This window comes from Cervus canadensis, chromosome 33 (assembly GCF_019320065.1).
Source record: "Cervus canadensis isolate Bull #8, Minnesota chromosome 33, ASM1932006v1, whole genome shotgun sequence".
NCBI classification, from domain to species: Eukaryota; Metazoa; Chordata; class Mammalia; order Artiodactyla; family Cervidae; genus Cervus; species Cervus canadensis.
The window spans coordinates 35033003-35059848 of record NC_057418.1 but is presented as its reverse complement, the minus strand read 5'-3'; the positions used below and the strand labels follow the sequence as shown (position 1 = coordinate 35059848).

Genomic DNA, 26846 nt, shown 5'->3' with positions numbered 1-26846 from the left:
CTCCTCTTTCACTTTCATCAAGAGGCTCTAGGAATGTAATGTAAAGCATGACGACTGTAGTTAACTCTGCTGTGTGCTCATGTTGTTAAGAGAGTAGACTGTAAGAGCTCTCATCACAGGAAAATTTTTTTTCCTTTGTTAGAATTCATATCTATATAAGACAAGTGGTATTCACTAAACTTACTGTTAATTGTTTCACAATATACTTAACTCAAATCTTTATGCTGTACTCCCTAATCTTATGTAGTGCTGGATGTCAATTATATCCCAATAAAACTAGAAAAATATTTTTTAAAAGTATTACAAAGGAAGGTTTGTGTTTAAGCTCAGGCCTGAAGGATGAGTTTGCTAGAGAGCAGAGAGAGAAAAGGCTGGAGGAGGACTGGAAGGGTGGACGGGGCTTTGTTGGAGCTTCACGGGGGGTGTGGATGTGAGCTGAGGAGGTGGCCCGAGGCCTTTCAGGGCTTTGCTTTGACCTTTGTATTGTCAGTATCAGATGATAATTTACTTGTAGGTGTCTTAATGCAATAGCTCAATATTTTGAAATATAAGCAAAAAGGGTATATTTCTCTAGTATCGAGGAATTAGATAATTATGAAATATCTAGGAATAATGTTTGCTGGAAAGTTTATTTTCAAGCTGGGTAAATAAGCATTCATTTTGCTTTGGGCACAGTTTAAAACCTAATGGTCAGACGCTGAATGTATTCAATCGAGGAAAAGGGAACATCCAGTGAAGAAGATTCAGGAGGAGAGAAAGCACTTGTTTCTTTAATCTGCGTAAATCATGAAACATTATCAAGAATGACTCATAAAGCATGGAACACTGACTAGAGACACAACAAAACAAGGATGGTTCTCCAACTTCCAAAACAATTGAACAGGAAATGATAAAAATGATAAAGGGAATGGTTTACCTTGAAATAATTATAAACATAAAATATTTACAACCAACAAAGCAACCGTTAATTCTAGGGATGTTTTAGAAATTAACCTCAGTCTAAGAATTTCAAAAGTCAAGGGTCCTTAGATCAATCAAACTCGAAACTCCTTATTTTGGAATTTATATGATGTTTTTCACTTAAGAGTTTATCTGAAATATATAGAAACAATTGTATTTATTTTCCTAATTATATATGTATGAGAATTATTTGAGATGGACTTATTAATAGTTTCTTTCAGCCTTGAACATTTTTTTTTTAGATGTCAGTGGAGGCACTCAGATTTCAGTTTGACCTATAATTATCCTCATACCATAGTGTCTATTCAGCTTTCTATACATTCATTTACTGTGGGGTTGAGAAAATTAATTTCTAGACTAAGTCCTGTTAGAGTTTTCTACATAAATTGTTTATATGAAAGTATAATACAAAGAAAGGAAACTTAAAATATGTTAAATTACTGGCAGTTTCTAAAATATGCACTTCAGTTCTTTTTTGTGTTTGATACTCTTAAGAAGGAAATTAGAAAAATAAGTGATTTTTAGAAGCAAAATATTTTTTCTTATATTTTTCACATGAGACTTATATGTTTCCCATATACATTTAAACTATTAAAATTATTTTTGTTTTAAGAATTGAAGCTCCATATCCTAGAACAGTATCCTGTTATACAGAATTCTTGTTCTAAATATTCATTGAATGAATATACTGAAGTTAAATATGGACATGTAAAGTTTCAGTAAAGCTGGAGATTGTTAATACAAATCAGTCAAAGCTTTATGAAATGAAATTATTGCCTGGCTAGTAAACATTTATAAAAAGAATGAATGACTGCATACAGTGAAGCCTATAAGATTGCAGAAAATCCCCACATTGTTTTGTAAAACAAAAAATTTTGAAAACTGATTTTTACACTATTAAGAAAAAGCAAAATCAATAATTTATTGGGAAAGAGCAAGTATACAAAATGCTTCTGTGTATAAAAATATATATATTAACTTAAATAGTGAAAAAGAAGCAAAGATCTCCATAAAGATTTATACATTTGAGTAAAAGATTAATATTTTCAAATAATAATAGTAAATAATAATGTAGTACTTATTTGCCAACTACTGTTTTTGTTTTTTTTTTTTTCCTGCTGGGGATGGAACCCTTGACTTGACAGTGGAAGTCCCAAGTCCTAACCACTAAACCACCAGGGAATTCCCTCAGCTACTATTTTAAGTGCTTTATGCATATTAATTCAGCTAATCCTTACAGTGATATTGTGAGAAGGATATTTTCATCATCCCTAATTTACAGATGAGCAAACTGAAACAGAGTTCTCAAGTATCAGAGCTCGGATACGAGCACACGTGTTGAAAGCAGGGAGAAGATACCTTTATACACACCCATGTGGTCGTGACGTTCCTTGCGGTGGTGAAATGGCGGAAGCAACCCAAGCATCCACTGCTGGATGAATGGATAAGCCAAATGCAGTAGGGACCTTCAGTGATAGTGTGGTCTTCAGCCATGAAAAGGAAGGGAATGCTGACACATGCTACAATATGGATGAACCTCGAAGACATTTTCCCATCACAAAAGGGCAAATACTGTGTGTTCCAACTAATGCCGGCTACCTAGAATAGGTCCCTGTCTCTAAGAAAGAAAGGGCGGGTGCTGGGCTGGAGGGGAGGAAGGGGGAGCTAGGGGTTTAATGGGTGCAGAGTTTCAGTTTTGCAAGATGGAAAAGGTCTGGAGAGTGAGTGCAGGGTAATGTGAATATGCTAAACACCGCTGGAATGTACACTTAGAATCAGTTAAAATGGCCCGTTTTACGTTGTGCGTTCTATCAAAATTTTTAACTAAAATCTTGTTTTAGATGACCCGGTGCTTCCCACAGCACCCGGCTTGCTTTCATGGTGCTGGAACACTTGGGTGTAGGAGGAGGTCCGTGGCTTCTGAGGCTTAAGAGGGACCTTTTTGAAGTGAATTGGGTGTAAAAGTGAATTTTTTTGGTTTAATTTTTATTTTATTGGAGTATAATTGATTTGCAATGTTGTGTTAGTTTCAGGGGTACATCAAAGTTCTGCGTTTTAAATCTTTTTCTCACATCATAGAATACTGGCTAGAGTTACCTTTACAGCAGGTCCTTGTTGGCTATATCTTATAAATAGTGGTGTGTGTACGTTCATCTCAAGCTCCTAACCTATCCACCTCCCTCTGTGTTTTCCCCTTTGCTAACCATAAGTTTGCTTTTGAAATCTCCAAGTCTGTTTCTGTTTTGTAAATAAGTTCATTTTCGTCATTTTTAAAAAAGAAATTTCACATATGCCTGATAGATGATATTTGCCTTTCTTTGTCTGACTTATTTCAAATATAATAATCTCTATGTCCATCCAAAAGTGAATATTCCTTTGGATTGGGAAAATAAGTGATGTTAAATTAAGAATTTTTAAAAGCTGAGAAACCTGCAAACATCACAGAAATCTAGAAAAGTAACATAATCCTGTATTGACTAGCTTTCTGAGACATCCCTATGCTACTGAGTTTTGCGTGTATTTTGGCCCTATACTCCTGCATCTGTGTGTCATGGTTTTGTAATATCATTTTCCATAGAGAGGACAAAACAATAATTCAGTCTTCAGCCAGTATGATTGAGAGAATTTTTTTTAATTTTGGGAATTTACAGTTTTCTTTTAGCTTTAAAATTCATTATTGGTAATGCCACGAAGTATTTTAGGACTGTTGCCAAATCTGGGAAAACCCTCCTCAACTTGTTTCATATGTCAGCTATAGTATTTTAGAGATCTTCAAAATTTCTTTTTTTTTCTTCTTTGGAATTGGCAACACGTTAACTGGTTTGTCACCGACACCCCCTGTTCCTACACTAGGTGAGTTGGTGCAGGGTATGTCAGAGGTATTCTGGGTTTATCTGTCCGTGGAAGAGATTGGGAAACTCGTAAATATATCCTGATAAATCTGGATTGAATCTGTCTCCAGGTCGACTTCCCTTTTTTTGTGTGCCCTAAAAATACCGTGGCCTTGCCAGCGCTGCTCGAAATGACATGAAGTGTGACCGAGGGGAGGTCACAGTGAGGTGAGAAGCGGTGTTTGTCAGCTGCGGTTACAACGCCTGGCTCTTTCAGATTTTGTAAACATTTCCCCACAAACACACATGACTCGCTCGAGAGGTTGTGGCGTCCGCTCACTTGCCCCCCGGACGCTCCTCTGGTGACGCCGCCGGTGAGCCCCCGTCCGCCACCCGTGGCCGCGGCCTTGGGGGCAGAGCCTGTACCCCGGACACCTGCTGCCTAGCCCCTTCAGTAAATGCTTATTAAACGAGGACTTCAGAAGAACAACTCCAGTTTTAAACTTGGATTCTACCACTTAACATTTAGCCGAAAGACCTCATTTAATTTCTGTACTTCAACCTTATGAAGTCTGTTTCCTCATATCTAACATGGGGATTAAAAAAAAAAAGTCCTGTAATTATGTGTGGTGATGGATGTTAATTAGCTGTATTATGTCGATCATTTTGCAGTATAAACAAACACTGAATCATCATGTTGCAATCTGAAGCTAATGTTATGTGTATGTCAATTATTCCCCAATAAAAATAAAGTGAGTAAGTAAGTAAAATGGGGATAAAACCTACTTCACAGGGCTCAGGTAGAGCTTAGCTCCTGATCCATGCAAATCACTGACAAAATGATAGCTATATACATTAATGCTTTTAAAGAAGAGTGTGCAGTTTCTGAGTGTACAGTTCTGAGTTTTAAAACTTGTATACATTCATGTAACCACTATCATTCAGAACAGTTCCATCAACCTGAAACACTTTCTCCCGCTATGCTCTCATAATCAGACCCTCTGTCAACTCAGTCCCTTGCAGAAAGTTCTCTGTTCTTCATCAGTACAGTTTTGTCTTTTCCAGAGTGTAAATGAAATCTTGTGATGTCTTTTATCACTCAATATGATGTCTTGAGACTCATCTGAGCTGTTGCCTGTATCACTTGTCCGTCCCTTCTCATTGCTGAATGATATTCTGTTGTGTGTATTTACCACCATCTGTTTATTCATTTGTCTGCTAAAGCCCGTTTAGCTATTTCCAGCTTTGTGGAATTGAGTAATATTAGTGCAGTTTTAAATAACTCCCTAGAGTTTAAATTGCTCCCTAGAGCAATTTCATGGGAGATTCTGGTTCATGTTGCTTTTACCAGAGTGTTTTTATGTATCGACTTATGTTTTGGTCTTTTCCATGAGATTTTATTTTTACCTCTTTGATAGGGATCTTTGAGTCTTCTGAGTCCACTTAAGACATCATATGATGTGTTTAGATGTGTGGGAAATGCCATCTGTTTAATGTTTATCCTACTTATGTTCAATTTCTTAGAGATTTAAAAAAAGTTGTTTGGCTGCACCATGCAGCTTGTGGGATCTTACTACCCTGACCAGGGTTTAACCCTGGCCTCAGCAGTGAGAGCCCAAAGTTCTCACCGCTGGACAGCCAGGAAATTCCCCATCTTAGAGATTTACTATATTTACTAATTTTCAAATTGTAAGAAGGAATCATTTGATGACAGAGTTCTCCATGCATTGGCTAAGCCTCTAATCTCTTATGCAATATTTGACATAATGGGCTATATTAAATGTTCACTTAATGAATAAAAGATTGAAAAGTGAATGAATAATTCAAAAGCGCTCTAATGTATATAGTGAAGTTGGTTTTGATTTATGGAATGAGAGTGACACTGGTAGCTTATGGTGAATGGTGTGGGATTCGTGATCTCTGAAGAAGAGAATTTAGTCTTTGAGACTAGAGATGAGGCTTCAGGCGCTCAGAGCTTCAGGTGGCAGAGGTTTTATTATAGTGTAAAAGAGATAGAGAAAGCTTCTGACATAAACATCACAAGAGGGCAAAGAGTGACTAATTTAGGTGGGGCTTTATATACTTTTTCCATTGGTTACTGAGAGTAGATTAAAAGAACATCTCAAGGTTGAAAGGCCTTACCAGACCCACTCGCACAGTGTATGTCTTAAGATAACAGGGTTGGTCGGAAGGTTCCTGTTAAGAAGGAAAACCCTGTCCTCCAAAAAGATGCATTGTTGTTATATAATCATTAGTACAGAGTTTAAGGAAAAACATAACCTTGAGCAAAATGAGTTGTTTTGTTGGGTAATCATTAGCTCTGGGCTTAAAGAAAGTCTTAGAAGAATAGATTGTTGCTGTAACAACTCGAAGCTTAAGGGGAAAACAGTCTTATTCGACTAAGATGAAGGAATGTAGACAAAAAATGTCTGCCCTGGACTCCTTATCAACCTACCTAAGAATTAACTCTCTGATACAAGGTTGTCATCTTAATTCATTATGTTAAAAAGATAGCTCTTTATGTTAATTGGAGACTGGGACTTTTAATTAATATGTTGCTCACAGCAGGAGGCGTGTCATCTGTTAGTGCCCAAGGACAGCTATTTAAAGGCAGCTGTTATTTTATTCTATGATGGCCTGGTAGTTGTTGAGCGTGGTAAAGGGAATAATTATATATGTAATTCAAAGTGAAATATGATGTTTATGATTGTCTAAAATTTTTTTCAGTTGCTAGACTTTTCCTCTAATGATTTTATATGGGTAAATGACAGAGGAGAAGCACATGACCCATTTATTCTATAGATAGAAGCTATAGAATAAAGCTATATTCTATATATATAGAAGCTCTCATAGTTCCCATGTTAACCTCATTCTTCCATCCATTCATGAAAAAATCACTTTTGGAAGTATCAAAGTTGCTTGTAACTTGTCCTTGCATTAAACTTTTATTATTATTGCTATTTTAGTTTTGATTGTGAGACACAGCTTGTGGGATTTCAGTTCCCCGACCAGAGACTGAACTCAGGACCTCGGCAGTGAGCGTGCCAAGTCCTAAGCCCTGGAAAGCCAGGGAATGCCCTGTTCTTGCGTTCTTCACATGTGAAGCGGTGTCAGACTACCAAGCGCTTTTATGTTGTCATCCGAAGTAGTGCCCTCGAGTAAGGTTTCACGTGTCATGGTAGGAGAGGGTTCTTTAATCTAGATCTATAAGAAGCGTGGGAGAGAGCCTCTTTTTGACATGTATCGATCTTTGGGAATAATGTAACTCGAAACCAAGCCATTTTTAAAAAATTTATTTATTTTTTAATTGAAGGATAATTGCTTTACAGAATTTTGCTGTTTTCTGTCAAACCTCAGCATGAAGCAGCCGTGGGTATACATATGTCCTCTCCCTCCCCATCCCACCCCACCCCCGGTTCGGTACAGAGCCCTGTGTGTGTTCCCTGAGACACCCAGCACATGCCCGTTGGCTAGCTATTTTACACGTGGCAATGTAAGTTTCCATGTTACTCTCCATACATCTCAGCCTTTCTTCCCCTCTCCTGGTGTCCGTAAGTCTGTTTTCTATGTCTATTTCTCCACTGCTGCCCTGCAAATTAATTCTTTGGTACCATCTTTCTAGATTCCATATATATGCCTTAGTATATGATATTTTTCTTTCTGTTTCTGACTTACTTCACTCTCTATAATAGAGTCTGGGTGCATCCACCTCATTAGAACTGAGTCAAACGTGTTCCTTTTATGGCTGAGTAATATTCCATTGCTCATCGTGAGAGAAGTGCAAATCAAAACTACAGTGAGATATCACCTCACACCAGTCAGAATGGCCATCATCAAAACGTCCACAAACAATAAATGCTGGAGAGGGTGTGGAGAAAAGGGAACACTCTTGTACTGTTGGTGGGAATGTAAATTGATGCAGCCACTATGGAAGATGGTATGGAGATTCCTTCAAAAACTAGGAATAAAACCACCATATGACCAGCAATCCCACTCCTAGGTATATACCCAGAGGAAGCCAAAATGAAAAAGCCACATGTACCCTGATGTTCATTGCAGCACTATTTACGATAGTTAGAACATGGAAGCAAACCTAGATGTCCATCAATAGCTGAATGGATAAAGAAGCTGTGGTACATATACACAGTGGAATATTACTCAGCCAAGCAATTATTAATTTGACAGTTTAGAAGTTTTATATAATATATTTGAATATCAGGGTTAGCATAGGGAAGCAGTATGGTGGTTATAGGTAATTACAGTCAGAGAATATAGTTAAAATTGCAGTATTCGGACAGTTTGCTATAATTCTGCTGTTTTTCTGGACTGTTTATAACATTGGAATGATCATATATTTACCATCTTGGGGCTTCCCTGGTGGCTTAGCAGTTAAAAATCTGCCTGCCAGTGCAGTAGCCATGGGGTTCAATCCCTGAGTTGGGAAGATCCCACAGAGAAGGAAATGGCAACCCTCTCCAGTATTCTTCCTAGGTGATCCCATGGACAGAGGAGCCTGGTGGGCGGCAGTCCATGGGGTCACCAAAGAATCGGACAGGACTTAGCAACTAACAACAACAAAATTAACTTTGCCCAAGAACAATTCCAATTTCTACTACTAGATAATTTTTTTAAAAATGTTAGCAGAATAGTTTTCATAAATTTAGAAGTGATGTTGAAGATTCCCATTTCTGCACGTTTCATTTATGCACACAAGTACTTCTCAACTTAAGGGACATGTAATTACCTCATAGCAAACTTAATGAACATGCAATTACTTTATAGCAACAGATACATTAGGTCTATTTTAATAGCAATTTTTAACTTGAAAGCATTTCTTCAACCCTGATTTTAGAAATATAGAGAAATTTGAAGATGAGAAAATTATTCTTAGAGCACAGTTCTTTGGGGGAGTAATGGATATCAGGAGTTCAGTCATAGACATGTTAAGTTTGAGACATTTATTGGACGTAGAAATGTAGTCAGATGTGCAGCTGGATATTTGAGTCTGAAATTCAGAGTATGCTTAGGGCTGGAGAAATGAATTTGGAAATTGTGAGCATAAAGATGGTATTCAGAGCTGTGAGACTATATGTGAGTGTACACAGAGGCTCCAGGACCACGCACAGTTTCAGCATAGGGCACTGGGGAAAAGGATGTAGCCGCAGAAACAGAAAGGAAGTGTCCAGTGAGTTAGGAAGATAACCAAAAGTGCATGGTGTCCTAGGAGCCCAGGGCAGGAGACCTATGGGATAGCGTGACCAATTGCGTCAGATGCCACTGGCGAATGAAGTGAGGTGAGGATGAAGAAGTGATCATTTACTCTGGCAGTGTGGAAGGGTTAGTGGTTTTGCTAAGCATGGTTTTGGTGGAGTGGTACAGTTGATTGGGATGGGATTAAGAGAGTAGGAGGAGAGGGCCTGGAGATGAAGTGTATGAGTCTTAACGTTTTCTTGCGAAGGAGAAGGACAGGACATGTCATCTGGAGGGTGATAGCTTATGTGTGTTTTTTTTTAACACGTGTGCATGGGTTTTTGGTACCAAGAGTATTCTCAGGGGCACTTAGTTCTTTACTCAATAAATTTGGATGATTCATCACAGCATCAAACACACAAAGTCCAAAAAATTCAGAATGGTTCAGAATTCACATTTCAACCAACCTTTAAGAAACTGTTACATGGCAAATGGTGGTTTCACTTCAAAGAAGAATATATGCGGTTATTAATACCTGAAAAGTCTATGAAGTCTTCCTCCATTCCCTAACTACATATCTTATGAGATCAGATTTTCTTTGTATGCTTCAACCATAATAACTTGGCACAAAAAAATGAAGTGCATTAGCTATTTAAAAAAGAATCTAGATTTTTAAATTAGCTAGACTTTACAAAGATTTATAAAAATGTAAAAATAAGCCTGTCTTCCCAGTAATTATTTTTTTTTTTGTTTTGGAAAATACTAGTTTTTCGTAAAAATATGTATGTGTGTTATATATAATAGGTTTATAATTATTATTTTAAAATATAAATGCACATTTTAATCACCTCAGTTTTTATATCTATTAAAGCAAATAGTAGTACTTAGAACAGGCATAAATCAAAAGCATGGGCTCCTTGTTAATTTTTAAGAGTGTAAAAGAAGTATGACAGTAAAAAAATCAAGAATTACTTCAATCTAAGAATATCCCAGATTTCTAATGCCTGGCTTTTAGTGAAAGACTAAACTCTTTTAAGAAATTGTGGTCTAAAAAGAGAATTCTAAAAACTTGATGTAAGTAAGTATTGTACTTTATGCAATAGAGTTGTTCATAATGTATACATTCATTAAATTTCAATTCTATAATAGCATTTTCTGATATTGTTGAGCACATAAAATATGATGATATTTGTCTCACTAATAGGTAGGGTTTTTTGTTAATTAAAAGCCAATTCAATGCATTATGACATTTTTTTATTTGCTCAAGTTCATTAAATTCCCATCTTAACTAAAGTGTTTAGATTTGACATGTTATTAATAGAAACAAATCTAAAGAGTGTGTGAGTAAGGAAAGTGAGCAGGAACTTTTGAGATAAGCATTGTACTTCAAAAAAGCATATAAATTCTAGCATTTGTTGTCATAAAACATGAAAAATTCACTATGAGCCACTAGGCAACTAGTATCAATTGTATGACTGGAAGTGTTGTATACGTACTACCTTTTTATGAAAATATTGTACTTAATGTGCTTCTTTTTTTTTTTTTTCCTTAATGTGCTTCTTAAAAGTCTTGCTCAAGTATGTGACCTGCCTCTCATTTAATCATTTTTATTTTCCGGTATTTAGAATAGTGGTAAAATACACATAAAATTTGCCATTGGAACCATTTCTAGGTATGTGTATCTTTGATATGTTTTGCTACCATCACCACCATCCATCTCCATAACTCTTCTCTATACCCATTAAACAATAATTTCCATCCCCGCTTCTCCATTGCTTTTAGAAATCACCGTTCTACTTTCTGCTGTTTTGACTACTTATCTCATATTCACTTTCACTTTCATCTCATATAAGTGGAATCATAAAGTATTCTCTTTATGACTGGCTTATTTAATTTAGCATAATCTTCTGAAGGTTCATCCATGTTTTGACATATGTCAAGTCTCCTCCCTTTTTAAGGCTGAGAGCTGTATATCGTTTGAATATACCAAGTTTTGCTTATCTGTTTATCTGCTGAGCTTCTATGTTTAGCTGTTTTGAATAAGGAGGCAATGAACGTGGTTATAGAGATTTCTCTTCAAGTCTCTGCCTTCAGTTCTTTTGGGAATATGCTCAAAAGTGGAATTTCTGGATAGCAAGTTTATTTTTAATTGAGGAGCTGCCATATGGTTTTCCACAACAAAACTCCATTTAATATTTTCACCAACAGTGCCCAAGGGTGCCAGTTTTTCCGCAACCTCACTAACACTCGCTTTCTACTTTTTTGATAGTAGGTATTCTAGTGGGTGTGAGGTGGTACCTTGTATTCTGATTTGCGTTTCCCTATTGATTAGTGATGCTGAGCTGTTTCTATGTGCTTCGTCACCAGTTTCCTATCTTCTTTGGTGATGTGTCTATTCAAGTCCTTTGCTCATTTTTAATTTGGGTTGTTTGTTTATTTTTTAGTTCTAGAAGTTCTTTATATATTCTGGATGTTAATCCCTTATCAGATGTGTTATTTAAAAATATTTTCTCCAGTTCTATGGGTTGCCTTTATAATTTGTTGATAGTATCTTTTGATGCCCAAATTTTTATGCAGCCCAATTTTTCAGTTTTTTTTTTTTTTTTTACTATGTATGCCTTTGGTGTTGTGTCCAAGAAATCATTGATAAATCTATTATCATAAAGATTTTCCCCATTATTTTAAGTTTCATAGTTTTAGGTCTTTGATCCATTTTGAGTTAGTTTTTCTATATGATGAAAAGACTCCGTCTTCACTATTTTGCATGTGGATATTCAGTTTTCCCCAGCACTATTTGTCAAGAAGATTTTCCTTTCATCAAGGGTGTCCTTAGCACCCTTGTCACATTATGTGACTATATATGTGAAAGTTTATTTCTGAATTCTCTATTTTATTCCACTGACCTACATGTCTGTCTTTATGCCAGTACCACACTGATTTGATTACTGTGCTTTTAAGATCAGAAAATGTGAGTCCTCCAGCTTTCTGTTTTCTTTGTTGTTGTTGTTGTTTTTGTTCTCAATTGTTTCGGAATTTTAGGGCCCCTCGAGATTTTATGTGAACTTTAGGATAGGTTTTCCTACTTGTTCACAAGTCATCTTTGAGGTTTTGGTGTGGATCGCACTGAATCCATAGACTGCTTTGCACAGTCCTGACATGGCAGCAATATTAAGTCTTCCCGTCATGAACATGGAGTGTGTTTCCGTTTATGTTTGGTTTGGTTCACCAGTGTTTTGTAGATTTTACTGTACAAATCTTTCCTTGGTTAAATTATCAATACTCCCTGAGTGTTCTATTCTTTCTGATACTCGTGTAAATGGGGTTGTTTTCTTAGTTTCGTGTTTGCATTATTCATTGTTATAGAGATGCAACTGATTTTGTGTGTTGACTTTGTATCCTGCTACTTTGCATTTATTAATTTGAATTGTGTGTGTGTGTAATCTGTAGAGTTTGTTACATATGAGGTCATGTACAAACAGAGGTCTTTTTGCTACTTCTTTCCAAGTTGGATGCCTTTTATTTATTTTTCTCGCCTATTTATACAGTCTAGAACTTCCTGTATTATGTTGAATAAAAGTGTTGAAAGTGGGCATTCTTGGCTTATTCCTGATATTAAGGGAAAGGCTTCTCTTATATTGAGTGTGATATTTGCTATGGGTTTTTCATATATGCCCTTTCATTTTGTTGACATAGCTTCTATTCTAGCTTGTTGAGCGTTTTATCATGAAAGGATGGTGTTGGAAAAGACTCTTGAGAGTCCCTTGGGCAGCAAAGAGATCCAACCAGTCCATCCTAAAGGAAATCAGTCCTGAATATTCATTGGGAGGACTGATACTGAAGCTGAAACTCCAAAATTTTGGCCACTTGATGCAATGAGAATTCATTGGAAAAGACCCTGATGCTGGGAAAGATTGTAGGCAGGAGGAGAAGGGGATGACAGAGGATGAGATGGTTGGATGGCATCACTGACTTGATGGGCATGAGTTTGAGTAAACTCTGGGAGATGGTGAAGGACAGGGAGGCCTGGCGTGCTGCAGCCCATGGGGTTGCAAAGAGTCAGACACGGTTTGGTAACTGAACGACAAACAGCAAAATGTTTGGTAAAATTCACTAGTGAAGCCATCAGGCCCAGGGCTTTTCTTGGTCGAGGTTTTTTGTTTTGTTTTTTTTTTAATTCAATCTCCTACTAGTTATGGGTCTCTTCAGATTTTCTTTTTCTTCACTGTTTAATATTGGTTTATATTTTATAATTTTTAGGAATTTGTCCTAAATTCCTTTATATTTCTAGGAATTTGACCCTTTCATCCAGTTAATTCAGTTTGTTGATGTGCAGTTGTTCCTAGTACTCTCTTATAATCCTTTTTATTTCTGTGGAATTAGTAGTAATACCTCCACTTTTATCTTTATTTTAGTAATTAGAGTCTTTTTTTCTTAGTCCATCTATCAAGATTTTATCAAATTTTTGAACCTTTCAAAGAATCAGCTTTTGGTTTCACCGATTTTCTATTTTGTTTTTCTGTTTGTTTCATTTATCTCTGCTCTAATCTTTTTTATATTCTGCCTTCTGGTTTGGGGCTTATTTTTTCCTAGTTGCTTTAGTTGTAAAGTTAGGTTGTGGTTTTGAGATCTTTCTTATTTTTTAATGTAAGCATTTATAGTTATAAATTTTCTTCTTAACACAACTTTTACTGTGTCCCATATGTAAGTTTTGGTACTTTGTCAGTTTTTCTTTCCTGTTTTACATCTTTGTGTGTTTTATAATTTCTATTGTGATTTCTTTTTTGAGCCACTGGTTGTTTAAGAATGTGTTGTTTATTTTCACAAATTTGTGAATTGTCCAGCTTTTCTTTTGCTATTGATTCCTAACTTCATCCCATTGTGGTTGAAGAAGATGCTTTGCATCTATCTTTTTAGGTATACTGAGACTTAGTTTATGGGCTTAACATGTGGTCTGTCCTGTGACATATCCTGTGTGCATTTGGGAAGAATGTATATGTTGTTATTGTTGGGTAGAGTGTTCTGTATATATATCTGTTTGATTTGTCTGGTTTATTATGCCGTTCAGATCCTATATTCCCTTGCTTATCTTCTGTCTGATTGGTGTGTCCATTACTGGGACTAGGGAATTAAAGTTTTGAACTATTATTGTGGAAGTGACTTTTCTGTTTTCATTCTGTTCATTTTGTGCTTCATGGATTTTCCTGGCCTTTTATCAGGTGTGTAAATGTTTGTAACTTTTTAACTTGTTGCTATATTGAACATTTTTTTAACATGCAATGTCCTTTGTTTATTGTAACTTTTTTAGGTTAAAAGAATGTGGAGCTACACAATTACAGTAATATCAGTACTGACTTGTAAACAAGCTTTTTAAAAATGTATTAGCCTCAAATCATGTAGAAAACAAAAGTTTTAAACAGGTGTTACAGTGGTCTTTGTTGTTGTCTAGTTGCTCAGTTGTGTCTGACTGTTTTGCAACCCCGTGGACTGTGTGTAGCCTGCCAAGCTCCTTTGTCCACTGGATTTCCCCAGCAAGAATACTGGAGTGGGTTGCCATTTCCTTCTCCAGGGGATCTTGCTGACCCAGTGACTGAACCCAGGTCTCCTACATTGCCAGGCAGATTCTTTCCCACTGAGCCCCCGGGTAATACAGGCTTTAATCGTTCTGCACCTGTTTACTTTTACTGAAACATTCATTTTTTTCATGTGACTTTGAGTTACTATCTGATGTCTTTTTATTTCAACTTGCAGAACTCCATCTGGCATTTCTTGTAAAACAGGACTAAAGGTTATAAACTCTTTTTTGTACCTGAGAATGACTTACTTTTTCTTTTGCTTGTGAAAGATAGTTTTACTGATATAGGATACTTAGTTGGTAAACTTTTTTTCTTTCAGGCCTTCAAATATGTTGGCCCACTGCCTTCTGGCCTCCAAATTTTCTGATGAGAAATCTGTGGATAATCTCATTGAAGGTCTTTGTGTGTGAAGGATCACTTTCTCTTTTTTCTACTTTCAAATCTCTCTATTTTTTCAAAGTTTGATTATGATATATCTTGCATCGGTCCCTTTGAGTGCACCTTACTTGGAATTGAACCTTCTTGGATGTTTATATTCAGGTCTTTCATTAAATTTGGGAAGCTTTCAGAGATTTATTTCAATATTCTCTACACCTTGTTTTCCTGTCCTGAGACTCCCACCGTACTCGTGTCTGTTCACTTGGTGGTGTTCCACAGTCCTTCATGCTCTGTTCACTTCGAGCATGGTTAGTCTTTTAAAGCCTTTGTCTGCTGGCCCGCCGTTCGTCCTTTTCTAGGGACGGTCTGTGTTGATCTGATTTTTCCTTTGACTGTGCCATACTGTACTGTTTATTTGTGTCACTTGATTTTTTTTTTTTAGTTGTGTATTTGCGTGTAACACATCACTCTTGAAGCCAGATTCTTTCCTCTCTCCAGGATTTGTAATTTTTTCGTTTGTTTGTTTTTCCATTGCTGTACGCTGTGTGCGGAGGATCGGCTTAACGTGTAAGCTCCAAATATTCTTAGGTCTTTTCCAAGCTTGTGTCTCTACCTGAACATACATGGCACATGCAGATGCGTTTGAATCTCTTTAATGCCTGGCTCCCAGAGGGGAAAAGAGAAAAATGGAGGATGGGGAAAAAGAGGACTCGCCTTTTAAATCCCTTGACAGTCTCTTTGGCCAGAAGAGAGGGCCGGTCGAGGGAAGTGCAGCAACAATGGTGACCCACCCCGGTGTCTGCACCTCTGAAATCAGAAACAGCAGTCAGTGACCGGATCGCAGGCTCTTGATATTTGGAGGTCAAGGTCCCTTCCACCCACCTTGACTCCCACACGCTGTGTGGCGGCTGCTGCAGGAACGCGCACAGCTGCCTGCCGTGGCGTGGGGAGCGGAGAGCTGGCCCTGTGCTAGGAGCTGGAACCGACCGAGATTAACTGTGATTTACCATCCAGGCTTTCCCTGGAAGTGGCAATCCTTCAGGAGGCTCCAGACTTTCAAATAAGTACATCCAACAGATTCTGCCAGTGAAATTGTTGTCTAGTGAAAGTGAAAGTCGCTCAGTCATGTCCGACTCTTTGCGACCCCTTGGACTATACAGTCCACGGAATTCTCCAGGCCAGAATACTGGAGTGGGTAGCCGTTCCCTTCTCCAGGGGATCTTCCCGACCCAGGAATCGAATCAGGATCTCCTGCATCGCTGGTGGATTTTAACCAGCTGAGCCACCAGGGAAGCCCTTTGTTGTCTAGAGGGGAGACTAATTTCAAAATTCTCTTTCCCCCCTCAGGCGATCTTATAATGTATTTTCCCCATTAGTTTGTATTTATTTTACAATATATAATTTTTCACTCAAACTCTTTATTCATTAAACAACCTTTGGTATAATAAACTGAAGTAGCATCAGTTGTATATTCTAAATTTCAAGATTTTATCCATAGTGCTAATTTTTATTGCTTTGAGATGCAGCAAAACTAGATCTTTACTATTTTGCTCCCTCCTCTGCTTTTATATGTACAAGTAGTGCTTCCCTTCCTTTTAAGTGAGTTTTACCCTCATTTAAAGTTCTGGTGGTTTGACCCTTACAGACTGCACCACCACTTCCCGAACTTTGTCAAAGTAAATCTGTGGAACAGATCTTTTAAAAATAACTGTGAAGTGCTTCATACATGTAACTTTAGGTCCGTACGAATTGCTTAAATAACTTATTGAATTTGCATGTAATGTGTTGAAAAGTCAAAGTTTTACCTGACAACAAAATGAATGACAGATATAAATGAAGGAAGTAGCAGTGCGGGGGAGTGGCTTATGTTGGCTCAGCCAGTTGATAAATTTCCCGGAATGTTATGATCCAGTCGATATCAAAATTGGTAGCTTGAAATCAGCCATGGGTTAAGTATTTACACCACAGAAACCAGCAAATGCTACAAATGGAAGTTTTACTTATCTTCCTTCAGTAGAGCTGATCAACATTTACTTAGGGAGCACTGAATTCCTCCCATTATGGCCCACATCAGACTACCAATGTGAGGTCACCCAGCATGGAATTAAGAAGAGATAAGCAGTAGCACACCAGTACATAGTATTTCTGTCACACAGATACAGTAGACATAGCCTCAAGGGGACAGAGAATAGTAAAATGTCATAAAATAATTAGACAATGGTGAGTTTTCAATATTTATTACCTTTAAAATATTTTCTGTTTGTTTACATAATTAAGTTTTTAATAATGGCTATTTTAACAACCAGCTCACAAAATTCTTGAAAATTTAATAGTTGGTTCTTTCAAGCCTGTACAAGCTGATTTTAGCATATCATGGGAATATTTATACCACAGAGACTGGAAAATGCTACAAATTAGAGCATGCTTTCCCACAGGAGTCATTTGCTAAACATTCACCAACTTACCCCCGGAGATAAACCCTGCAGCGATTCCGAGGTCCTCCGAAAATCAGTGAAAATTTTAGAGGTTCAGTCATCCTGGGTCATTGCCTGCAAAGTAATATGAAAATCACTACTTCATGCACCTCCCACCACAAAAGAGTGAGCATACAGCCGGTGGTCTGTTCAGGTCTGGAAGAAGCGTGTTCCACTCCTGAGAATGTTCTCTGTCCTCTGTACTGGGCCATACAAGCGGCTGGGCCTTGACTGGACCCAGAACAAGCACAGTCTGCCTGTAGCAGACCCAGGCCGTGAGGCAAGTGGCGTCGCTTCTGGTGCCGTATGACCCGGCACATCCTGTGATGAGGATGTATCAGTGATGAGAAAGACAGAGTTACCCGAGGGAGTGGGGAGGACATGCCTGGCCCTGAGGTCACTCATCTGGGTGTCTGCTGGTGACCTTTGCTTTCTGCTGATGTTAAATAGGCAAGTTTCACGGCAGTGGCCTGCTACATTAAGGGCATCCTTAAACTAAAGTGATTTTTTTTTTTCCCTATGAGTCTGTGAGAGCTTTAAAAATGTTATTCAACACTTAGAATATTTCATTACCATTTGTGCTTGTTACCTAATATTACACAAAAATATTTATATTTTTTGCTAGTGTGTGGCACACAAGAAAATGACAGTGACTGCTAGTGCAGGTTGGAGTCATTGCTTTGACCTGGGCCGGCCACGGGCAGTTTTACGAAAACAAGTGTCAATCCAGTCGTTCCCGGATAAAAGGTGATACTTTGAAAACGTTATTCAACTCCTGGAACAGTTCAGCATCACTCGCATTTGTTATCCCATATTTATATGAAAGGTCTTTGATGATTCTTATGTGTTGATTGCAGAAAAATATCACGAAAATAATGACATCAGCCACATCTATAGGTTGATTCACTGTAAAGCAGAATTACAGTTTTGAAGATGTCTGCGACTGTCTGTAATGGGTTGCTTTATCCCCGCAGACACAACAGCACTCTGGTCCTCGGGCTGACTTCTCACGCAGCAGGCGTCCGGCAGCGCACTGAACACTCACTCTCTGAGCCGCTGTGGGTGCTTCCCTAGTCAATACAACTGGTCAGTGGCTGTGACATTTCTAGTTTGAAAAGCTATTATAAGGACTTTTGGGCTTTTAAAGAGCGCACCATGTCTACATTTAAAATATTCAATTCTTTTCTCTTTATACACTGAATGATTGGTCTCAAGATAACCGTACAACTTAACTGGTACCACAGTACTGTTTGCAAATATTCTGTCGCCTAAGGCAGGATAAGATAAATTATTAAAACCAAAAGAGTGATCTTTTATCCTATTTTTTTTTTCTTATTTGCAGTTCCGCCCTGTCCCTTTGGGGTAGACCCCTCCCTTCCCTGAGTCAGAGAATCTTCTCCTAAGTCAGTCTCATTATTTTCAGTGTCTTTACCCATAAACAGTGCAGCTGTAGGTTGAGAAAATGAGCTCCCTCTTTAAAGGCTAATTGTCTATCCTTAAATACAGGGAAATGTACTATGTATGAATTTTGTTTTTAGGATAAAATAATTAAAATATTAAATTCTAAATAATAACAGTTTGGGGTGAAGTGTACATTTTTCTGTGTCTATGTAGGTGCAAAGAACTTGGGAATTCAAAGCAGCTATTTATCAGATGTTATTGAAGTTGCAGAGGCTGGAGAAGGGGTGACCAAAGGCGGCAAATGCAAGTGCTGCAGAAGCACCCGAGAACATGACTAGCTTCTGAAAGCTCGCATACTTGTATCTTAAAGCAGTGACCTTAAAACATTTTAGAAAATATTAGGATACAATGGATGCATTGCATGAACTGTAGGAGCATTATTTAGCCTCTGAAAAATACATTGTATACTTATAAAAAAATGAGAAATAGGTGAGTTGGAGTTTAGTGTTATTATGAAAACAGTCTACTCGTGAGCCCTCTGAATGGTCTCTGGCATGCCAGAGGCCTCTGGACCACATGTTGATAATTGCTGTTACTCAAGTGAAAATGATGACTTTGAATGCAAAGCTGGACTTCCACCTATGACTGAATGAAGAAGGTAGCAAAGTCTTTCCCCAAGAAGCAGTTATCAATTGGGCATTAATGGACAAAACCAGCCACTTTAGTCTCTGAATGTCAACCAAAGGCATACACGGCAATTTGAGAGACATTCACAATTTGAAAGCTGGGGCCTTCAGTTTTCAAATAAATTCAGGTAAGAACTGTGGCTGTTTATCATGTTACAGCCTGGAGCTTCTCCCATTGCTCCCCGTCCCCGTGGTTGGAGCAGAGGTTCTGACAGCTTCTCTACAAGTTAAAAGGGTTCACTCAACTTGGAGGCTCCCCCATCTTTGGAGCTTTGGAGGCCAGTGAGTGGGGGAGGGCTGGCAAATCTTGGGCTGTGCCAGCCGGAGATCGTGGTGAGACTGAGGCAGACCCGCTCCCGACTGAGGACGCGCACACATCCCTGGAGCAGCTCCCGCTGGTCCCCCTTGGAGAGGGCCCAGACAACACAGAACACGAGCGGGCCTGAAGAAGGCTTGGACTGTGGGTGTTGGCCCCTTCTGATGGACAGATCCATCAGCAGTTGATGGAGAATGCAAAACTTCATGTTAGAAATTAGACATCTTGAATAAAGCAGACTCCTGGAAAGATCAAATCACCAAAACTGACGTGATAAGAAATAGAAAATCTAAACAGGTCTTAGTAACTAAACATATTTCCATAACCCAGAGCTTGTCCCCCCACGGCTGTACTGATGAATCGTATCAGGTATTGTAAGTGGAATTACTACCAATCCTTCTCCAACTCTTTTTGGAAAGAGAGGAGGGTGAGAAATTTCCCAGCTCCTCCTTTGAGTCATGTATTAACCTGAAAAGGAAACCAGACTAAAATATCACAAGACAAGTCTCCCTTAAAAATACATGCAATAACTCCTAAATAAAATCAGGAAACCAAATCTATTAACATATTAAAAATATGACATGGTATGACCCTGTATGAATACCAGTTGGTTTAATATCAGTAAATCAATTATTCAAATTTATTAGAGTTAAATGCAGTTATCTTAATGCAGAAAAAGTTTTTGACAGAATTCAATATCCATTCCTGATGAAAACTGTCAGAGAAGTAGGAGAAGTGAGCTGTTAACTTGAACAGTAAGAAACAGAACGTATCAAAAAAAAAAAAAAAAGAAAAGAAACAGAACGTATCCAGGTTTAAGTGAAAGAACTAAATCCTTTTTCCACAGATACATGATCCTGGATGTGGAAAATTTCAAATATTCCACAAAAAGCTCCTAAAACTAATGAAATGTGTGAGCAAGGTCTCAGGATACAAGGACCAATATAGAAAAAAAAAAAAAATCAAGACAAAAATCAATCCCATTTCTATCTAGTAGAAAGGAACAGTCAGAAATTAAAAAAATACTTTTATTCATAATAGCCTCAAAAATTAAAAAGTTTAGGAATAAATTTAGCAAAGAAAAGCACATTTCATGCACTGAAATCTATAAATCTTGCTGAGAGGAAGGAACGAAAAGTCTAAATAAATGGAGACAGATGTCATGTTCATGGGTTGGGAGAATCAGTATCGCCAGGATGACAGTTCTCCCCAAATTAATCTATATATTCAATGCACTACCTCTCAGAATCCAGGAGGGATTTTTTATACAAATTGAGAGGCTGATTGTAAAATGTAAAGGACCTAAAAGAGCCATAATAATTATGAAAGTAAAGTTTGGTTTTGAGGAGTTACATTACTTGATTTCAGGACTTACCGTACTAACGGTATTTCAGCCCTGTTGTACTGCCTTACAGACAGGTCAGTGCCGCAGAATTCAGGGTCCAGGCAAAACCCTCACATGGTCAGATGATTTTCAACAAAGATGTTGAAACAATTCCTTGGGAGGAAAGCATAGTTGTTATAAAACAATTGGATATCAAGATGCAATATTTAAAAATGCCCTTTCCTCACGTTATAAACTAAATTTAATATAGATCATATATCTAATTGTAAGAGCTAAAATTTTGAAATTCCTAGACAAAATAGGAAAAAAAAATCATGATCTTGGGTGGGCCAAAGAGTTCTTTTATACGATACCTAAAGCAGGATCTGTAAAATAAAAAAAATTTCTTTTGGAAAAATAGACTTCATTAAAAACATATCTAGAATATATAAAGATTTGTTTAACTCAGTAAGAAGATAGACAACCCAGTGTATAAATAGACAACAGATTTGGATATGCATTATCCCAGAGAAGTAAGCAAATGGCCAGTAAGTCTTCTCAACATCATTAACTAGTCGGGGAATGCAGCGAGATGTATACTTGCCAAGTATGAAAAAAAAACAACAGACACTGGTCAGTATTGATGACGATGAAGATAAGCTGGTATCTGTGCGATTCGCTTTTGGAAAAGTAAAATGGTAATGGTGCTTTGGAAAACAATTGCTCAGTTTCTAAGAAGGTTAAACTTACTTTATTAATACTCATCAAATCTACTCCTGAGTGTCTGTCCAAGAGAAAGGGAAGTGTGTCCATACAAAAGATATGTATCCAGTAGTTCCTAGGGAGCATTGTTCAAAATAGCTCCAAATCAAAAACAATTAAAATGTCTATTAGCTGGTAAACGGCTAAAAATAAATGTGATATACCTATATAATAGGAATACTATTTGATAATAAGAAATATTGATACATGTTCTAACATGGATGAATCTCAAAATATTGTGCTATATGGAAGAAGCCAGACACAACTAGTTCTGTATTGTGTGATTCCACTTGTTTGAAATGCCCAGAAAAGGTGAGTCTGTGAGAACAGAGAGACATCCCTGATGTGATGGGCTGTGGTGGGAACAGTGATTAAATGTAAGGGGCATAAGGGGACTTGGAGGGGGGTGTCTAAACTGGCTTGGTGAGAAGCCGTCACACCTCTATAAATCGACTGGAATCACTGAGTTGTATACTTATCATGGGTTAATTTTATGGCATGTAAATTAGGCTTTAGTAAAGCTGCTAATTAAAAATCAGTATCACTGCATATGTCTTAGAGTAGCTACATTTAAACACACTGACCGTATTTTTACAAACATTTCTTAGAAAAAATGTGAGCTAAATTTTTTCAGAGATCTACATTTTAAGATGTAGATTTACACATGACCACTAGGCCTGTTGAGGGGAAAGGTGAGGTTTCTTTCATTAAAAGCATTGTTTAGTCTACTGATCTATAATTAGTTTCTCCTTATTTCCATAAAGATTTAATGATGGAAGATGGCTAGAAGATTTAGAGAAATGATTGTCCTGCTAGCCATTCATTCATTCATGGAGGATAACAGTGGAATAAAAAAGAATAGTAATCTAACAGGAAATAAAATTTTCCTCATAAAGTACTGGGGAGATTTTTTTTTAATATATTTCATGTACTTGTCTACAAATATCAGGATTTAATAATTTTTCATCTCACAGTATTAAAATAAAACCAGCTATCAAAATCTTTTGTCATTTTTTCTTCTTCCTATAACATTAGCGAACATTACATTTTCCTTCTAAGTTGATGATAAGAAAATTATTATATTAGTTGCCATTTTGGCTTCAAACCTCCAAGTTATTTTTAAATTAATATCTGTGTTTCCATTTCTACAGCCTTGAATGTACAGTTGTGAGGGTTTATATTTTGAAGTGTTCATTTGATTTGTGTACTCATTTTTAACTAGTATCAGCATTTTATGAAAGTATTTTCTGGTAGATTAGAAGAGCTCATGATGTCACATGCGGATGGATTCTTTGACCTATATTAGACAGTCGTCTAAATTTTATATTCAGTGTAGCTGTGGCTTCGAGTCTGTTATGCAAGATACTGATCTCACTTATTCTGTACTTTTGGTGCTCTTGTTGTTCAGTTGCTAAGTCGCATCCGACTCTCTGCGACCCCACGGAGTACAGGACGCCAGGTTTCCCTGTCCTCCTTTCTCTCCCGGCGCTCACCCAAACTCATGTCCATTGAGTCAGCGGTGCCATCCAGCCATCTCATCCTCTGTTGTCCCCTTCTCGTCCTGCCCTCAATCAGCATCAGGGTCTTTTCCAATGAGTACTTAACTCAAAAGTAAGTACTCGCTGGAAGGTGTACTTACTGGGATATTTTCCAGGAAATTTTTTGCTGCGTGGGCTATTTTTCCTAAGGTTCTAAGAAATCGTTAAAATGATATTTAGATTGAAGATGGTTTCTTCTTTTCTTTAAAAAATTTTTTTTTCTTTAACAAGCATCAATATTCGCTTTCTGAAATTGCTTAAATTTTTCTCTTGTTTATTCATCCCATTAGAATTTAAGCTCCTTAAGAACAAGGATAAATGCGCGGCACATAATGGATCCGCAGCGCACATTTGTTGAGTAAACAAATGTTTGCAGAACCCCGGTGCCACATAAAAATTAAGAGTCTGCTGCTGGGGACGTTCTGGTTGCTCACCTGATGGTCACGAAGGGCTCGGAGTCTGGCCTCCACGTCCATCTCCTTCTTTTCCGTGACTCCTTAAGCTTTCATGTGTGAGTGAGCGTCTTTCCGAGCCCTGTGAAACGCGGCCCTGACCGCTGGGGCAGGAGTGTGTGCCGGGAGTGTGGAGAGCCTTCCGGAGTTGTGGGTCCGCAGGGCGTTCTAGGTCGGGTCCCGGGCGCCTCACTGGCCGGCGGCCTGCGGGAGGTGAGCGGTGGGCTCTCTGAGAGTGAAGCTTCGCCTGCCCCTTCCCCCGGCTCCCAGTCGCCTGGCCCACCGTCACTCCCTCCCCGTGCACGGAGGACAGACACCTCGGGGCCGCTGCTCTCCTGTTCCTGTTTATTTTTGTTGGTTTGGCGGCATTGCGCCTTCGCCGTGGGTCTCCATCCCCAACCAGGGGCCACGGAGTCAGCCGCCAGGGCCCACCAGGGACGTGCGCACGTCAGGGGCTCTGTTACTTTGCAGCTGTTCTTGTGGATAAAAAATCATTTTTCAGTGTCAAATTATGTGGATAGGACGTTGCTTCACTCCAGACTTAGAGGCCGTCAAAGGAAGTCAGACGTCTTGCCCAGAGTTACGACAGCAAGTGAGCGGCCGCCGGGCTTCCGAGCCCCGCGCGCGGAGCCTCCGGCCGAGCCGCCTCTGGGGCGCCCCCTCCGGCCGCTCCCCGCGCAGCCGTCACCCCGTCAGGGCCTTCAGGGTGCCGGCCTTTCCTTGGGCGAGAGAGCTCCGTGGAGCTTCCGAATACAGGAAGCAGGAGGCCAGCTTCCCGTATCCTAGCTGGGTTCCTTAGTCCCCTCAGCTGAATTGCTGGATTCCCTCAGTGTAATGGACTTGACATTCACTTGGCAGAAATTGTTTGCCTTCCAAGTCGGAAGAAGGGGTAGAAGATACAGTCCTAAATCTGTACGAAGAAGAGGTGAAAAGCCAGATGTTAAGCTATAGACAGCATTTTTCTTTCAAACACTTTAAACTGCCCATCAAACCAAAAGAGAAGTTGGTTTGTATAAGCACTTATCAGCAGAGTATCTTCAACGCCCGAGCTGGAGAAGCACTCTGCAAAACTGTAGGAAAAGGCGAAGCGGTCGTTTATATACAGACGTCTGGACATTCGACGCTTCTTCCCTGGAACTAACGTTGGCGTCGCGGGGATGATTGGACCGTGGACGGTCCCAGAGGGACGCAGCCTGGACGCTCCGCTTACGGCTGCAACCAGCTTGTTCTCACGGCGGCTGCCTGCCGTTGCCCGTGGGTTAATCAGCCTTCACTTTTCAACCCCCATTTACTGAACTTCAATAAAAATCTAAAAGAGAAACGTATCGGTCTCTGCAACTTCATAACCTGTTAATAAATTTGTTGTGATGATTGAATCAAATAGTTCCATCTTCAGAGAAGTTTAGAAAAGAATAAGAGGTTAGGAGTTAAGGAATAAATGATATTTTTATCAAGTGACTTCAGTATATAAGATAAAGTCCATGTTTTTCCTATAACATGGTTACATTCTAAGGGAAATCAGATGCAATATTTGAATCATTATGGAACAAATATCAGAAAAATAAATAAGAAATATGTGTTAACATAGTAATACAAAGAATAGGTACTGTTTACCGAGCATCTACTATCTGATAGTTCCAAGCTTGCTAATTTTGAAAAAGTCCCCAGGTAAAGGCAATATGCAACAAGTTTTGAAGTCTGCGTGCATGCTAAGTCGCTTCAGTTGTGTCTGACTCTTTGTGACCCTATGGACTATAGCCTGCAAGGCTCTTCTGTTCATGGGATTCTCCAGGCAAGAATACTAGAATGGGTTGCCATGCCCTCCTCCAGGGAATCTTCTCAACCCAGGGATCTAACCCGAGTGTCTCATGTCTCTTGCATTAGCAGGTGGGTTCTTTACCACTAGTGCCACCTGGGAAGCCCTTTGATGTCTAATTTACTATAAATCCTGAAGCATCCAAGGGGCATGATCAGTTCAGTTTAGTTCAGTTCAGTCACTCAGTCACATCTGACTCTTTGTGACTCCATAGACTGCAGCACGCCAGGCCTCCCTGTCCATCACCAACTCCCGGAGCTTGCTCAAACTCATGTCTGTTGAGTCAGTGATGCCATCCAACCATCTCATCCTCTGTTGTCCCCTTCTCCTCCCACCTTCAATCTTTCCCAGCATCAGGGTCTTCTCCAATGAGTCAGTTCTTTGCATCAGGTGGTCAAAGTATTGGAGCTTCAGCTTTAGCCTCAGTCCTTCCAATGAATATTCAGTACTGATTTTAGGATGGACTGGTTGGATCTCCTTGCAGTCCAAGGGACTCTCAAGAGTCTTCTCCAACACCACAGTTCAAAAGCATCAATTCTTCGGCACTCAGCTTTCTTTATAGTCCAATTCTCACATCCATACCTGACTTCTGGAATGATAGATAGTGATAGATGGAATATTTTTGAAAGATAAACTGGTTGGGTGAATGTGTGTGTGTGTGTGTGTGTATACATGATTGCCAGGGCAGATACTGAATTCAGGGATCAGCTTAGAGGTTACTGGTTGATGATGTGCTTTGGGACTAGACTTAATATTATTTGTGGAAATGGGTGGTAAGCTGTAAATCTGAAAAAGATTAGAAGAAAAGAGGAAACGCCAGGACTCAGTGGTTTAGTTAATAAGAATGTCGAAGGAGAAAGAAGAATCAGTGCCCTGCCTGGACCGGTGGGACACGCCTTTGTCAGTGTTAGGGTGGATGAGGCTGTGACTGGTGTAACAGAGAACACGCTGGAAACTCAGTGTGGTGCGTGTGTGCTGATGGCGGTGGTAAGACAGGTGTCCTCGCTCAACAAGGCACGAGAAGGCAGGAGCGTTAAATTAAAGGCTGCCTCCCAGTGAGGGGTGTGGAGAGGGGTCTCCAGACCCCCGGCCTCTGGAAAGGCCACATGAACATATTTTCTCTGGCTCAGAGCCAGGTCCCGGGC

At 38.9% G+C, this 26846-nt stretch overlaps 1 protein-coding gene across 2 annotated transcripts in view; it reads left to right on the top strand.

Annotated features, from left to right (window-relative positions):
- The window catches only part of PDE10A (phosphodiesterase 10A), a 337901-nt gene that overhangs the window by 208313 nt on the left and 102742 nt on the right, over positions 1-26846 (top strand). The window lies entirely within an intron of this gene.